Here is an 18,296-nt window from a genome sequence, read left to right on the forward strand (position 1 = left end):
ACATACGGTATACAAAGAACATGGGGGCAAAATATATATTCAGTGTCCTGTACAACTATGTGTGTCTTGTACACCTATGACTAAAAGACTATTCTGGAGTCATGCTGTCCTTGAATGTAGTTACTGGCTATACCACTTAGCAGCTGTGTGAAAATAAGCAAGTTATTTGGTTTCTCTAAGCCTCAGTTTCCTCACCTGTAAAACAGGAAAAAGAATGGCGTGGTCTCATTAGGTTGTTCTCATGATTAAATGAATATAATGTATCTAACGCTCTGAGAACAGTGCCAGGCATACAGTTAGTGCTACTAGCTGTTATTCTTTTATGAGTTGAGACAATCCCTATAAAACACTTACTGTTCTGCCGGACTCAATGTATATGATCATTAGATGTTGGCCATTACCACAATTATTAGCCAGCCACTTAACATACCCTTTTCCTTGTTCAGCCAGCAAGGGGCAGGGCTGGCAGCAGCAGGCAGTGGACTCTTGCTGCAGTGGCCCTGCTGGTAAAGAGGGCTTCCACTGTTATCTAGCCGTCCTCCCCTAGAAGGCTGCCCTTGCTACTGCCCAACTCTGAAAAGGAAAGGGGATGATTTCCTAGGAAGACCTTCTAGAAACTCAAATAAGGAGCATCCTTCTCCCTTTCTTTCGCTAGTCTTCAAGAAACAGACACAAGGAAGGGCCGGGAGAGCGGTCTGAAAGGCTCCGAACAGGCTGAGATCGCACAGCACAGTCCTCATAGGCACCTCAACGAACCATAAAACTTGCATTATTAAAACAGGCTTTGTTTTGAGAGCAGTTTTAGGATCACAGAGAAATTGAATGGAAAGTTTTCATAATCCCTCTGCCTCCACACATGCACAACTTCGCCACTGTTGACATCCCCCACCAAAGTGGCACGTTTGTTATAATGGATGAACCCATGTGACGCAGTATCACTCAAAGTCTATAGTTTACATTGGAGTTCACGTTAGGTGTGCTTTCTGTGGGTTTTAATAAATATATGACATGTATCCACCTTTATAGCATCATACTGAGTTGTTTCACTGCCCAAGAAATCCTCTCTACTCTGTCTATTCATTCCTCCTTCCCACCTAACCTCTAGCAACCACTAATCTTTGGCTGTTGACGTTTCCATGGAATCACACAATATCTACCCTCTTCAGATTGGCCTCTTTCAGTTAGTAATATGCGTCTAAGTCTTTTCTTCATGTTTTCATGACTTGGTAGTTCATTTGTTTTGTTTTTTTTTGTTTGCTTGTTTGCTTGTTTTTGAGACAGGGTCTCACTCTGTAGTCCAGCCTGGAGTGCAGTGGTGCAGTCTTGGCTTACTGCCACCTCGACCTCCTGGGCTCAAGTGATCCTCCCACCTCAGCCTCCCTGTTATCTGGGACCACAGGTGCACACCACCGTGCGCAGATAATTTTTGCAATTTTGTAGAGATGGGGTTTCACTGTGTTGCCCAGCCTGGTCTCGAACTGCTGGACTCAAGCAATCCACCCGCCTTGGCCTCCCAAATTTTTGGGATTACAGGTGTGAGCCACTGCGCCCGGCCAACTTCATTTGTTTTTATCCCTGAATATTAGTTCGTTGTCTGGATATACCACAGTTTACTTTTTCATTCACCTACTGAAGGACGTATTGGCTGCTTCCAAATTTTGGCAATTATGAATAAAGCTGCTATAAACACCCATCTGCAGGTTTTTGTGTGGACATAAGTTTTCAATTCCATTAAGTAAGTCAAGGAGTGTGATAGCTGGATCATATGAACCATATGCTAAGAGGATATTTAGTTAGGTAAGAACTGCCACGCTCTTCTAAAGTGACTGTACTATTTTGCACTCTTACTAGCAATGCATGAGAGTTGTTGTTGCTCCCCTTCTCACCAGTATTTGATGTTGTCAGTGTTTTAGATTCTATCTATTCTAATAGGTGTGTAGTGGTATGTCATTATTACTCTAATTTGGAATCCCCTAATTACATAGGATGTTGAGCATATAATTATTTGTCATCTGTATATCTTCTTTGGCATGGCATCTGTTCAGGTCTTTTGCCTATTTCTTTCTTGCATTGTTTTCTTGTTTTTCTTTTGTTTTGTTTGTTTGTTTGTTTTAATTGTAGAGACACGGTCTTGCTCTGTCACCCAGGCTGGAGGGTAATGGTGCATTTATATCTCACTACAGCCTCAAATTCCTGGGCTCCAACAATCCTCATGCCTCAGCCCCATGACTAGCTGGGACTACAGGCGTGCACCACCATGCCCGGGTAAGTTTATTTTTTTTTTGTTTGTTTGTTTTTGTAGAGATGGGTATGTTGTCTATCCTAACCTCAAGGGATCCTCAGCCTCCCAAAATGCTGGGATTACAGGTGTGAGTCACCCTGCCTGGCCTTTTTTCTTATTGTTACTTTTAAGAATTCTTTGTATATTTTGGATAGCAGTCCTTTATCAGATATTTATTTTTCAGGCTGGATATGGTGGCTCACCCCTGTAATCCCAGCACTTTGGGAGGCTGAGGTAGGAGGATTGCTTGAGCCCAGGAGTTCAAGATTAGCCTGGGCAACAAAGCGAGGCACCCCACACCCCTACACCCCGGTCTCTACAAATAACAAGAAAAATTAGCCAGATGTGGTGGTGCATGCTTGTGGTCACAGCTAGTCAGGAAGCTGAGGCAGGAGGATGACCTGAGCCCATGAAGTCGAGGCTGCAGTGAGCTGTGATCATGCCTGGGTGACGGACGGAGACCATGTCTCCAAAAAAAAAAACAAAAAAACAAAAACAAAACAAAAAAAAACACGTATTTTGCAAATATTTTCTCCCAGTCTTCCCCTTCTCTTGATAACATTTACATTATAATATCTATTATAACTGTTTTTCTTTTCTTTCTTTACAGCAAGTGTATTGCCATTGCTTTTGTATCAGCCATGAAAAGAACACAAATAGATGGCAGAAAGAGAGACTACAGTGGAAGAAACAACACACACTGCAGACACACCCAACTCAGGAAGGACAGAGTCACTCTCATTAGCTAAATGTGTACAGTCCAGTTTGCTGAGCCAGTGCTTATTGGGCTGAGTGCCTGTGATAACAGAGCATGGGAACAATATTGATCACAGTGTAGTTTAAGAGATAATTAAGTATAATTTATTTTAGGGAAATATTTCAGAGAGAAATACCATTCTGATGAGTCAAGCACATAAAATCCATGATAAAGAGAATGTTTTGGATGGGTATGGGAGGGAGTTTCAAGGGACCCTGCCTCCTCCTGGAGGGTGACAGCGTGGCCCTTCCAAGTTAAAACAAAAACTGCCTGGAGAAATGCAAGGGGTCTTTGTGGGGCCCTGAAGACTTCCTGAATCTGTATAAAAATGTATCTTTGTTTGGTTAAGAAGACAAGAGTGCAAAAATCCTGTAATCTGTCATAGAAGGAGGGTAGTCTGAGTCTGGCGTGGTCTTCGTGTACTGTGCTGAAGAACACAGACATTTTTGAGATATTATGCACAAAAGTGGGTTTCGGGTTACCTAAGTGCACTGTTCCTGACACGTGAAATTGTACATGGAGGTGTCTTAGGTGCTGCCCAAATCATGCAGGAAGCTTGAAGAAGATACCTTACTCATGCGGTGCCAAATATCGGACACACACACCTCCGAATTTCATATAAAGTGCTGAGCTCTGATGTTAAATATAAAATATTAAACACATTTATAAAGGTCACTTGCTGTTGGAAGTAACCGCTTGAGGAGAGGCTAAGGCTCAAGACACTTCATGTGGGAGTGGCTATTTACTTCAGCCACTCTCCATCCAATCCACCACTAAGAAAGGGCTGCACGATCTTGAAAGTCCAAGAAATGAATCCCCAGAGCTGCCTTCTAACTTCGGGAGACTCTATGCTCACATTATTGTAATGTCACAGAGGCCAATACAAAAGAGTGAAGAGCTTCCACTCTCCCCTGCACACATAGAAGCTTTGCTACATGTGCTCCTGGAGCCGGCTTACAACTAAGTATCGCCACTGCGGGTGGCACATTGACCCAGCAGAGATCCTGAGGTGTACCCTTTCTTAGTCTCTCCTCCTACAGGTTATCAATCAGAGGAAATAGTAAATTAGAACCTTCTAAGATTGATCACACCAGCTTTTAAGTAACTTGCATTTTAATTCAATATAATCCACAGGTTCAGAAAAAAGAAAAAAAGAAGCTCGCATTTTAGGCCTATACTCAATGCTGGCCCTTTTGCCAAGTATCAACAGCCACAATAAAGGCCAGATACTCCATTTTGACTTCACTTCAACAGACTGTATTTGCCATTCTGATTTTTTACCTTTAATATATCTTTAAAAATACTCTGAAAAAATACACTGAGTCATAGCCCATAACTTAGAATGGAATCTTAAAAACGCTGAGTCTAACCTCTTCATTTTAGAGAAAAGTAAACTATATTCGATGGAGATGAAATGCTTTTCACAGGTTGTCTGTGATAGATCTCACTCTTATTTAAGCTAAGAGACATGATATGATAGTCTTGCTGTTTTTGAGATCCAAAAATCCATTTACCCTTCTATTGGGCCTCAGTTTTCTCAAGGGAACCCTTGCCTCCCTTCACCCCACTCCTCTGTAAACTATGCACCAGAACGGACACATAGATAGATACCCTCTCAGTCTATGCCATTCTGGTATAGTAAGTGACACAAACATAAAACAATCAGCACATGGCATCTGCTCTGACCATAGTGATTGGTTCAGAAATGGGCAGTGACTCAATCAGAGCGAAAAAGAGAAAATGAGACTTTACTGGCAATGTTGAGACAAGGCCCTTCGCTCTACCCACAGAGTTGAAGTACAAAGACCTAAGAGCCAGAGGTATTATAGCTATCCTACAGTCACAAAAGGTCAGCCTGCGTCAGAATAAAACAACACAGGGGAAAGCAAAGCAAAGGATGTTTTCTTAATCCTTTTATCAAGCCATGCCTGAAGCCAGCCTTGAGCCCTTGAGTTTTCAAATACAGTGAGTGAATAAATTCCTTTTCTAACCTAGTCTCAGAAGTTACCTTTGAACTTACTGGTCCTCTGCCTGGAACACCCTCCCTGCTAGATAACCACACAGTTAGCTCTACCCCTTCCTTCAGACCTTTATTTTAAATAAAACGCTTTTCAACAAAGCAGTTCCTGACTACCATATTTAAAATTGCAACCCTCACCTTTAACTTTTTTTTTTTTTTTTTTAAGAGATGAGGTCTTGCTATGTTGCCCAGGCTAGTCTCAAACCACTGGACTAAAGTGATCCTCCCATCTAGGCCTTCCAAAGTGCTGGGATCACAGGCATGAGCCACCACTCCCAGCGTCATCTTAACATTGTCTATACTCCTTCATTTATTTTCCTCTGTAGCACTTATCAACATCCAATACTCTTTACATTTTGTTTTATCTTAATTTTTGAAACGGAGTCTTGCTCTGTTGCCCAGGCTGGAGTGCAGTGGCTCCGTCTCGGCTCACTGCAAGCTCTACCTCCCAGGTTCACACCATTCTTCTGCCTCAGCCTCCCGAGTAGCTGGGACTACAGGCGCCTGCCATCATGCCCAGCTAATTTTTTGTATTTTTAGTAGAGATGGGGTTTCACCGTATTAGCCAGGATGGTCTCGATCTCCTGACCTCATGGTCCACCTGCCTTGGCCTCCGAAAGTGCTGGGATTACAGGCGTGAGCCACCGTGCCCGGCCTACTCTTTACATTTTATTAACTTCCTTCATTGTCTCACACTAGAATGTCAGCTCAGTGAAGTCACATATCTTTGCAATGTTCATCGTTGTATTTCCAGTCTCTGGCAGAGCCCCTGGCACAGAATAGGCACTCAATGAAAACCGGTTGAGTTGAGTGGATGAATTAATTCACCACATCTATTTATCTATTATACTGTCCACAGTGATTTTCATTTTAGGAGACTTCCCTATTTTTTTTTTTTTTTTTTTTTTTTGAGACGAAGCCTCTCTCTGTTGCCCAGGCTGGAGTGCAGTGGTACAATCTTGATTCACCACAACCTCCACCACCCAGGTTCAAGCAATTCTCCTGCCTCAGCCTCCCAAGTAGCTGGGACTACAGGCTTGCACCACCACACCCGGCTAATTTTTGTATTTTTAGTAGAGACAGGGTTTCGCCATTTTAGCCAGGCTGGTCTCGAACTCCTGACCTCAAGTGATCCACCCATCTCAACCTCCCAATGTGCTGGGATTACAGGCATGAGCCAGCATGCCCGGCCAAGATTTCCATTTTAAGCCTTTTGCTTAAAAGGCATCAAAGGCACAGAGAATGACCACAATAACAAACATGGAAAAGTTTTGAAAGTCCCAGAACCTGACAATAATCTCATTGTCTTTCTTTCTGATCTGTAGGTTCTGAGTGCCCACTAACAGGATTACCTGAAATCCGAAACACTGCAGCTTTTTCTTCTAAAGCATTGGAGTTTGCCTTTTTTCCCCTGCTGGCCCTTACCTTTAGGCAGAGAGGTATACTCCTACCTTCAGGAGGGAACAATTCAATCAAAGAAACAATTAAGTCAGCCTGAGCAACATAAGATGATCCCATCTCCACAAAAAATAAAAAGTTAAAAAAAATAGCTAGGCATGGTGATGCACCTGTCTTCCCAGCTACTCGGGAAGACTGAGGCAGGAGAATCACTTGAGCCCAGGAGCTCAAGGCTGCAGTGAGCTATGATGGTACCACTGCTGACAGAGATCCTGTCTGTAAAAAATATAAATAAAAAATAAATAAGAAACATACTAGGTACTGTTTTATCAAATTGAGTAATTTGCATCTCAGCACCTTTTCTAACTCTCAGAAGAATGATCTCTCTCAGGACTTTTCTCACATTTTTCAATAGCAAGAAAGATAAATGAGCATATTTTCTGTTATTAAAACCTAACCCCAGCACCCTTCTAATGGCTAAGATAAGAAAATATCCATAATGCAGCCCTGCATGGGGCCATTACCATTAATATTAACCTCCTTGGCAGCTCTAGGATAGAGTATAACCACAGCTATTCTTGTTCCCTCCCATGTTCTTTCCTGTGACTTTAAATTAATACATAGGCCCCAGGAAATTCTCCAAACTCTCTGTGGCAGTCCAAAGCTAATGGTGCTATAACACTTTTGGAGCACTATTTTTTGAAATAGACCATCTATTAGTCCAAATGAAAACTTGGCAAAACAAGGCCGAAGGACAACAAGGACAACTCATTTTGCGTTGAGTAGAATAAAGAGCAATAAATCTGCAGTCCTTAGATTTCTGTTGGAAGGGTGTAGGGGTGGAGAGAAGAATAAAAAGCCCTGCAGCCTTGGCAAAACTCATGCTTTACCTTTCCTTTGTGGGAGCAAATTGAAATAAACAAAGGCCAAATTTTTCCATGAGAACTTATGTTCCCAGATGGAGTACAGTTGACAGGATAAACACAGACTAGTTAATCATTATTTCCTGCCATTTCCTGGTTATCACGATCTGCTAGAATTTATTAACAAGATTATAAAGGTAGGTGTGCAAAAGAAAACCAAAGAAGAATGTAAGAAGATGATATTATCTTCTTACACCAGTACTAGAACCTGGATTTCTACTTATTGGTGTGGATTCCCACTGAATTCATCAGAGATTCCATTCCAGTCTCCCTAACTAACACCCTCGTGCATTTGTGCATTGACTAAGACCAAGGTACAGTCAGTCACAGGACACTGTTTCACATGGACTTCTGACTCAAACTTTCATGTCATTAGAAACATGACATAATACTTTTAACATTTGAAATTTAACCAAGATTTCAACTTTTACAAACCTTAATTATTCACTCTTATGGACAAAGCCTTGTGCTAGTGTTCATCCTTAAACACAAACCTGACCATTTTCCTGACTTAACTACTCTCTGGAGCTACCGCCTACTAGAGAAGAGGTTAAGCATGATAGGATTGGAAAAAATCAAGAGATGAACTCAAAATGGGGGTCTCAGACAGTTTCTGAGAGGAGATGGGGTGAGGAGCATGGCCAGGGCTTTTAGAGTCACTGATGCATTCATTCATTGGGTATGTAGTGTGTACTGCTGAGCTAGGTAGAAGGAATACAATGTTGAACAAAGTGGTCCAGGTCTCTTTATCCACATGGTGGAGAGACAATCTTTAATCAAATGGTCTCTCAAACATGTGTATAATTAAGAACTGTGGACTATTTGGTATAGGAGCTGTGACAGTGAACTAGTATCTAACTGTATTAGTCTGTTCTCACGCTGCTATAAGCACATACCAAGACTGGGTAATTTATAAGGGAAATAAGTTTAATGAAACTCACAGTTCCACATGACTGGGAACGTCTCACAATCATGGTGGAAGGTGAAGGAGGAGCAAAGGCACGTCTTACATGGCAGCAGGCAAGAGAGCATGTGCAGGGGACCTGCCCTTTATAAAACCATCGGATCTCATGAAGCTTATTCACTGTCATAAGAACAGCATGGGAAAACCCACCCATGTGATTCAATTACCTCCCACCAGGTCCCTCCCATGACATGCGGGGATTATGGAAGCTACTATTCCCATAATCCCAAGATGGGATTTGGCTGGGGACACAGCTAAACCATATCACTGACCTAGTCTAAAGGTAGGAAATGGGGAGTGACAGATCATGGAAAGCTTCCCTGAGAAGTGATCCTGGAGTGAGATCTAGAGAATGAGTGACCATTATGCAGCTAAGTACTGCTGGAAGAAAAACCAGGGAGGGCCCTGCTGGCCATGACTATGTTGGGAGAAGGCAGGGAAGAAATCAACTGAAAGGAGGTCTGTGTGGCTGAAGCCCAAAGAGACGGGACAAAGAACAGCAGCAAATAAACTGTGGGGTGTGTCCATAGAATGACGGCACACAGTCCTGGCTGGAGAATAACATGCATGGCAGTATACAAATTAAACTGGAGATCATGATCTGGGTCTTGTACATTCTGGAAGAATAGGCAAATTAGGCTCAAGAATTTGAATAGCATTCTTCAGGCAACAAGAAATCATTATAGGCACATAGTGACAAGGTCAACCCTGTTTAAGGATGATTGTTCTAGAAGCAATATTGAAACAGACTTTGGCAAAGTGGGAGAGTAGGGAGAGCCCTGGAAGGAAAAGACAATAATTACAGGCAATTGTAATAGCCAAGTAAGAGAGAGCAAGATTCCAAACTAGGGAAGTGGGAACTGAAAGAAATGAACAGGTGTAGAGACACTGTAAAGAAGAATCAGCAAATGTGATGGTTGATTGGATATGGATGTGAAGGTGGTGGGGGATGTTGGGGGAGACAGAGAGAGAAGCTCACAAATGAATGAAAAGATTTGAGCCTGAACATTATGAGGAGGAAGAGAAGGAAGACGAGAAGGAGGAGGAGGAGGAGGCAGCGGCAGAGTTGGCCGCCAAAATCAGAGTTCAGGAATAAGAGGGCTTTAGGCGGACAAGGCAGGTGGATCACTTGAGCCCAGGAGTTTGAGACCAGCCTGGGCAACAGGGCAAAACCCCATCTTAATACTATGCAGCCATAAAAAAGGATGAGTTCATGTCCTTTGTAGGGACATGGATGAAGCTGGAAACCATCATTCTCAGCAAACTATCGCAAGGACAGAAAACCAAACACCACATATTCTCACTCATAGGTGGGAATTGAACAATGAGAACACCTGGACACAGGATGGGGAACATCACATACCAGGGCCTGTTGTGGGTTTGGGGGAAGGGGGAAGGATAGCATTAGGAGATATACCTAATGTAAATGAGGGGTTAATGGGTGCAGCACACCAACATGGCACATGTATACCTATGTAACAAACCTGCACGTTGTTCACATGTACCCTAGAACTTAAAGTATAATAAAAAATTAATAGAAAGAAAGAAAGAAAGAAAGAAAGAAAGAAAGAAAAGAAAGAAAGAAAAAGAAATTTTAAAAAGGAGTCAGAGGCTTTGTGTCAGATCTGTTTCAGATATGCTGTTAATGGCATCTGGGGCAGCCAAATAGCTAATTCTGATTATCTAGCATCCTTCAAAAGTCATGCTTGGAAACATAGATATGCAGGTCAGTCAATCGACAATATTTACTGGGTAGCTACTATGTGCCAGGCATTTTTTAGCTTAATTTTACTTATGTTTATAGAAATGGGGTCTCACTCTGTCTGCCCAGGCTGGAGTGCAATGATGTGGTCATAGCTCACTGCAGCCTCAAACTCCTGGGTTCAAGAGATTATCCTGCCTCAGCCTCCTGGATAGCTAGGACAACAGGCGCTTGTCACTGTGTCCAGCCAGGCATTATTTTATACACTGATGATAGAATTAGAAATTAGACCACATTTCTGCCTTCATGGAGTATTTCTTGTATATAAAAGGTAGTTTAAAAAATATATATAAATAAAACCCATACGGAACAACAGTTATGTCGTTAATCCAAAAATGAGCTATAAACAAGAGATATATGAGCAAGACACCAGTTCAAAGAATTGGTCATTATATCATATCAAATTCACAAAATACAACTTTGTGAAGGTTAAGGCTCTCCCCTTAGGAGACACATTAGAATGCAAATTCAAATCACCAACTCTCATCAAAGAACCAAGTAGATTCTACAAGCTCCTTGTGAATTTCATCCGGGAATTTAGAGGACACAGCAAAGGACAGGATAAATAATAGATTCCTATTCTCTGGAAAAGAGAAAGAGGACATACCGAAATGCCACTAGCAAGGCCACTTAAACATCTTGGCCTTTCATCAACACTCAGAGTATGTAATGAATTTCAGAAATATAAATAAACCTTTGTCATTTTTACTTCCACATAGATGCCAAAATTATATCATATGGAGCAGCAGAAGTGCAAGGGCTTTCCTGCCTAATCATTTTTGAAAATGAACAGATAATGAGCAAAATATAATATACTACCTAAAATTATCTTCAGAAGGAATGAATAACAAAAGATCATAAAGCCTCAAAATAAAAACAGGATATGAAAACAAAAATTAAATAATTTTGATTAATTTAAAAGCTAAACATCGAACGGGGAATACACAAACATCTGTATGTCTGTATCTATATATAAAATCAAGGCAAGAAGTTAAAATTTTAATGGTAGGAGACTAAAACTAAAATGCCTGATTCACGCAGCTTGCCAATGGTTTATTAAAAATCTGGTTTATTTAACTAACTGGTGCTAAAGTTTCACGGCAGAGTAAATGTGAGTGAACAGCCAACAAAATGTTGAAAAATAATTCAAATTGAGGAGAGAGGGAGCTTAGTCAACTGGTTATCAACACCACTTCATGTATTATTTATTTTTTTATTTTTATTTTTTTGAGACGGAGTCTTGTTCTGTTGCCCAGGCTGGAGAACAGTGGCATGATCTCAGTTCACTGCAACCTCCGCCTCCGGGGTTTAAGTGATTCTCCTGCCTCAACCTCCTGAGTAGCTGAGATTACAGGTGCCCGCCACCACACCTGGCTAATTTTTGCATTTTTAGTGGAGACAGGATTTCGCCATGCTGGCCAGGGTGGTCTTGAACTCTTGACCTCAAGTGATCCACCCACCTTAGCCTCCCAAAGTGCTGGGATTACAGGCATGAGCCACCGTGCCCGGTCTCAACACTACTTTAAATCTATAATAATTAAAAGCAGTGCACATTAGGCAAGCAGAGCACAGAAATGAAGAGTACAGACATAGACCCAAGTATGGGAATTCAGTAAATGAAAAAGTTTCATTTCAATCCAGTTAAGAGAGAGTTTATTGAAGCCTACATAACTGGTATCAGAATAATGAGCAACTTATTTAGAAAAATAAAATATATTCTCCACAGAAAAGGAACATCTTGACCACGCTGATTTGGCCCCAAGACTTTTTTGCTCTAGTTTTATTAATACAATTTTTTTAAAATAATAATTTGCCAATGCTGATGAATTTTCCATTAGAATTTTTTGGGGGATTAAATCAATTTTATTTTTTCTTAATCAATTTGCCATATAGCATAATTAAAACATTTCTAATATCATAATTTCTAATTTTTGTTTGTTTTTCTTTTTCCGCATTTCTATTTTTATCTTATTAAAATAATTTTCATTAAGACCAAAATTTATTTTCATTTAAATCTTCTAATGGTTTGCAGCAGTTTTTTTTTTTTTTTTGAACAAATCTTTCAGTTAAAACTTTTGCCGCTCTTGGGGAAAAACTAGTATTAGAAAAAAATAGATTTTTCATTGTTATAATCCTAGAGTAGAAAAAACCTTTCTATACATAACCCAAAGGGAGTTTTCTTCTACTACCGTTGTTTCTATCAAGTCAAATATTACAGATAAAAATTTGTCAAACATATTTTATTCTTCTGGATGTAACTAGTTAATAACTTATTTTTACCATGTGCACTTGTAACTGTCAACTTTAGTTTGTGTTGATTACAAAATAGGTCAAAAATCCTATATCCGATTATTACCATACAGTTTATACACCAATAAATTCCAGGTGGATTAGAAATTGCACAATACAATAATCCCGAATAACAAAACATTCGGGACAAAATAAAAGCAGATTTTTTTCAAAATAATCTTGGAGTAGAAAAAGCCTTTCTATGCATAACCCAAAAAGCCAAAGACGTAAAGAAAGTTTCACGGCTTTACCCAGATCAGCCATCATACTAACATTTTCCAAAGTTTCCATGGTGGGAAGTATTAGGGCTAAGCATCAGGGTTTCTTGCTGCAGGAGAGGGTGGAAGTAAGGGTCTGATTAATAACAGATGTAGGTGGGATGACTGGACATTCAAAGATCTTCGGAAATATATGTGAGATTGGGGTTTTTAAATTATTTTCAAATATTTTTATCCTTACAAATGTAACAAATAATCACAATTAAAATTCAAAACAAACCAACAAGTTTAGCATAAAGTAAAAGTACTCATGACCCTCGAATCTACTTAGAGATAACTACTATTGACAATTCAGTAAGTACCTTTCCAGCTTTTTGGGTTTTCTGTTTTGTTGGGGTTTTTTTATTTGTTCAGCTTTTTTTGTTTGTTTGTTTTCTTTTTTTTTTTTTTTGAAACAAGAGTCTCGCTCTGTCACCCAAGCTGTAGTGGGGTGGCGTGATCTCGGCTCACTGCAAACTCCACCTCCTAGGTTCAAGGAGTTCTCCTGCCTCAGCCTCTCAAGTAGCTGGGATTGCAGTTATACACCACCACACACAACTAATGTTTTGTATTTTTTATGAAGATGAGATTTCACCATGTTGGCCTGGCTGGTCTTTAACTCCTGACCTCAAGTGATCCACCCGCCTTAGCCTCCCAGAGTGCTGGGATTATAGGTGTGAGCCACCGCGCCCAACCATTGTTCAGCTTTTAACTTGTCCTTACATGCTGGACCACAAACCAGAAGTCCAGGTTTCTTTTAATGCAAATACAAAACACTCTTAGATACTTTCTCACATACACCTAATGTTTTTTAATAGGGTCTTATTAGACAGAATTGATCTATCTGGTTTCATTGATTGAAATACTATCTGCACATGTCTGGGCACTCTTCAATAAGAAAAGGAAAGAAGGAATGTAGACACTCGTTAGAAAGTAGAGATTACTGCTACACCAGTACTTTTAGAACCTTTTTTTAAGCTTTCTTCCTTCGATATAGAAGAAATACATGTTCCCTTAGAAGACACAGAAAAGTACAAAGAGAAAAACAGTCACCCACAATCCACTACACAGAGCCACTGCTGTTAACTTTTGATGAAGAAAGATTCCATACTTAATAGATGCAGAATAGCTGTGGCCAACAGTCTTGCAAAAGCTGGAGTTCAAAAAGAAGGTCCCATAACCATATGATAAAGCGGAGTCAGTAGAAAGTCACAGGCCCACACTCGCAGTAACCTCTGACAAATAGGATGAAGAGGAAGTAAAAACGTGGTCAGCAATTCTTTTGAAAAATATGCTGTTGAAATTAACAAAGGCAGAGAGCTAAGGGCAGAAAACTGGGCACCTGCTTGGGGATGGACAGATTCATTTATGTTGGCTCAGACAAGCTTGCAACCTTGGGCTGCAAACCCAACACTGTGGATTGGCAGAGGGAGTCTGGAATGTGAAAATATCGTCATAAGAAGTTTGATCACATCCCCTCTTTTCCCCTCAAATTTGAACTCAGGGTGCACAGACATCCTTGGAACATTTTAAACCTGAAGTATTTGTTTGAAGGCCAGCATAGGATTTGACTGTGGAGAGGCCAAGTACAGAAAGGAAACTTTAGAAAGAACTTCAAAAATTGGTTCCATTTTAAACTAAAAAGAGGGGAAAGTGTAGAGGAAATGGTAGAACTGACAACGTTTTTCAGACAAAGGTGATGGAAACCCTGGGATTATGGACAGCTTCTCATCCAGCTCAACTTATCCTCAGACTTTAGAAATGGTCAAAAAGAATGGTTTAAGCCAGGCAAAAAAAGCTCAAAGCAGGAATGGAAATGTTTCTGTAAAGGGCCAGCAAATATTTACTCTTCAGGCTGTGAAGCAATTCCTCATCTCGCCGCTGTTGCACAAAAGTGGCCGTAGAGAATGCACAGATGACTTGGGGTTCCAATAACGCTTTACCCCTGGACACTGATCTTTGCATTTCACAGTATTACCATATGCCACAAAATAGTCTTCTTTTGATTTTTTTTCTGTCATTTAAAAATATTAAAACTCTCCTTAACTTTTGGCTGTACAAAAACAGGTGGCAGCTGGGCGCAGTGGCTCATGCCTGCAATCCCAGCACTTTGGAAGACCAAGGCAGAAGGATAGCTTGAGTCCAGGAGTTCTAGAGACCAGCCTGGGCAACAAAGTGAGACCCTGTCTCGACAGAACATCAAATATATTAGCTGAGTGTGGTGGCCCAGACCTGTAGTCCCAGCTACTCGGAAGGCTGAAGCAGGAGGATTGCTTGAGCCTGGGAAGTCAAGGCTGCAGCGAAGCCATGTTTACACCACTGCACTCCAACCTGGGTGACACAGGGAGACTCGAGCTCAAAAATAAAATAAAATTAAATTAAATTTAATTTAATTTAATTTAAATAAAATAAAATAAAATAGAAAAAAAACAAAACAGGTGGCAAGCTGGATTTAGTTCACAGGCTGGCCTGTAATTTGCTGACCTCTTGTCTAAAAGCAGAGATCCAGACCCAGGTTTACATTTTAACATAGATAAGGGCAAACTGAGAACAGGGAAGCATTTTAAACACAGAATATTTCCGGTAAAATGTGGGAGAGGAGGGGTCTAGATGGTGAACACACTTTTAGTGCCAGCAATTCAGCTGGGATTAGAGTGGAGTTGTTGGGGGAGAGAGGTACAGGAGACAGGAAGACTCCCCAGAGGAGCTCATACCCAAGGTGTCTCTCCATGGAGTTGGCCCGTAGCAGCAAGGGAGAGAGGGGTGAGAAAACGCCTCCCTTTCCAATTATGCATGCTCTACTTTCCCAGTGAATCAGGCCAGTGAAAAGATCAGCAGCAGCAAAGTCAAATTCAATTCAGACTTTTCTTTTTTTTTTTTTTTTTTGCATAAGATGAGGCCCTACTTTATTCACAGTTCTTAGATCACCTCCACATCAGTAATTCCAGGAAGTCTTTGTTTACCTGTATGTACAAGGCTCTTATGCAAATTCTAGTAGCCAGCAAAATAAGCCTGAGCTTGGCCTTGATGGATTTATTTCTCATTTGCTGCAGGCACAAACCACTTCTATTGAAGGGAGAAAAATACCAGCCCCTCCACAGCCGCTTGCCCAGGAGTCCCGGGCCTGCCTGGCAACGAGCCTCTTTGCCCCTTCTCCAGCTCGGGCCTGACATTACCTAGCCATTGAATAGTCTGATGGGAAGGGTTCAATGCAGGGTTTGCACTTTCCCAGCCATTAGCCAGCTGCAACGCATTTCATTATCTTAGGAGTGTTTTGTACATCAAAGAGAGCCCCAAACAGTGTGATCAAGTGGAAGTAACAGTGCCTGGTCAACATTATAACTTGCAGCTTTTTTTTTTTTTTCATGGATATAATGCCATCTGGCACCCAGGAACAGCAAAGGCCAGTGATGGAAAAACCCCGCCACCCTGTTTTGCTTATTGGTGTAACAGTTAATCCTGATAAAGGACAATGCCACAGAGCAACTGCCCTGTTATTATCTTGTATGTCTATTGTCTTACCCAGGCCAAGCTGCCCTGAACTGGCAAAAGCAAAGGTTGCACATGGGAGTGCCTGGGGAAAAAATATCTAGGAGACCTGGGAAAAAGGACGTTTTGTCTTTTTGTTTGTTTAATTGTTTAGCCTGTGCATATACAAGCACACCCACATGCACACACACACACATACACACACATGGGAAGAGAAAGGGACTTAAAGGCTTATTCTTTCCAGAGTTTCTGGGGAAACATCAAGTAGCTGGCTTTGAAATCTACTAACTAGAGGTCTCTCATAACATCACATCATATCTTCTCCTACATATCCCCTGCTTTCGATTATTTTGAAAACTCCTTTATCGTCTCAGATTTTAGATTACAGACCACCAAGCATCCCCCAAATAACAGACTTCTAAACTGGTTTCTGGTGGAAATTTTCTCACTGAAACCTTCAGTGCTTTTTTAAAATTAAAGAGAAAAAAATAATTCTGAAATGACAGGTAATAGAGATTCTGAATAAACTCATCTGCAGTGTTTTTTTGGGTAGTTTTCAAATGACAAATTAGGAAATAAAACACTATGAATACATTGTTTTTATTTTGACAATCTTTAAAGCATAAAGGGACAAAAGCCAAATGGACAATCACCTCCCCTGTAAAAGGAGGACAAATGATTAGGTTTATGGTATTTTTCCCCACAGTTTCAAATGTCATCTCCTCAGTGCAGAGACTGTTTATAAACTACAGTGATTTTTTTTCTGCTCATTGCACAAACTCCTCCCCTCTTCCTATCTTCCTTACTAGCCCTCTCCTCCCCACTACCCACCCTCCTCTCTGCAGGAGGGAAAGACTGAAATGTTGAACAAGATACTTTCTGCTCTGGTGTAAATTCACGTCAAGGGATGATTTTGCAATTGCCATATGAGCAATTATGTAAGCTTTTCAAAAGAACAGAACATTTCTAGGGCAGTTGTCATCTACACACAGTTGTAACAAGCTAGATGGTTTTAAAAATAAGTAGATGTCACCCAATAACCCACCTGTGGTCTGAAATTTTCCCAGAAAATCCAACTGAATCTCTCTTCTCCCACTGTTTTTCTCTTCACTGTCATAGATTGTAGTGGAATTAAAACATGCGTAAGAAAAGGTACCAAGTTGCTATTTTAGGTTGGCATGGAAATTGAATTCAAAGAAATAAAGCCCCTAGCAGCCAGTATTAAGAACAAAGTTTTCCAACCTGAAGTATCCTCAAGACAATGACTGTTTTCTTCACTCCTTTCCCTGCCTAAGAATCAGTGAAAAACAGACAAAATAAGCCAGAATGGAGTGTAACTGAAATTTTTGGCAATGTGAGAAAAAAAGAGTATATGACAGCCAGCTTTCCAACACGTGGCAATCAGATATTAAAACTTGAATTATTCATTTAAAACATGCTTAATGCTTCACATTTTACAAAATGCTGTGAATCTCTTGCTATAGAAATAAACATTTACTGGAAGAAAAAGTCCACTGCAGATGAAGAAGCATTAAATCGAGAAGAAACATTAATTCAACTGCTCAAAGTAACCTAGTTAATGAAAGAGTATGAATTTGAATCCAGGATTGATTGATTGCTTGATTGATTGATTGATTGGTTGGTTGATTTATCTATCTGTCTATCTATTGGGACAGGCTCTCACTGTGTCACCTAGGCTGTAGTGCAGTGGCGTGATCTAGGTTCACCACAGCCTCTGCCTCCCAGGCTCAAATGATTCTCCCACCTCCATCCCCCAAGTAGCTGGGACCACAGGTGCATACCACCATGCCTGGCTAAAAATGCTCAGCTAATTTTCGTACTTCTTGTAGAGACAGGGTTTCGCCATGTTGCCCAGGCTGATCTCAAACCCCTGAGCTCAAGCGATCAGCCCACCTCTGCTTCCCAAATTGCTGGGATTACAGGCATAAGCCACTGCACCCTGTCCAGCCCTTTTAACTACTAATGTATATTACTCTTGTTATGGCATGCATTCACTTACTAAGCATTAGGTAACTGCCTACCATGGACCAGACACTGTGGTAAACATCTATAAATTTTACAAGTGTAAATAAGAAGAGATTCCTGTTCTCATGGAACTCACAATCTAAGAGCGGAGGCAGGCATTTCAACTAAGA

Source organism: Mandrillus leucophaeus, unplaced genomic scaffold, assembly GCF_000951045.1.
Source record: "Mandrillus leucophaeus isolate KB7577 unplaced genomic scaffold, Mleu.le_1.0 Scaffold340, whole genome shotgun sequence".
NCBI lineage: Eukaryota > Metazoa > Chordata > Mammalia > Primates > Cercopithecidae > Mandrillus > Mandrillus leucophaeus.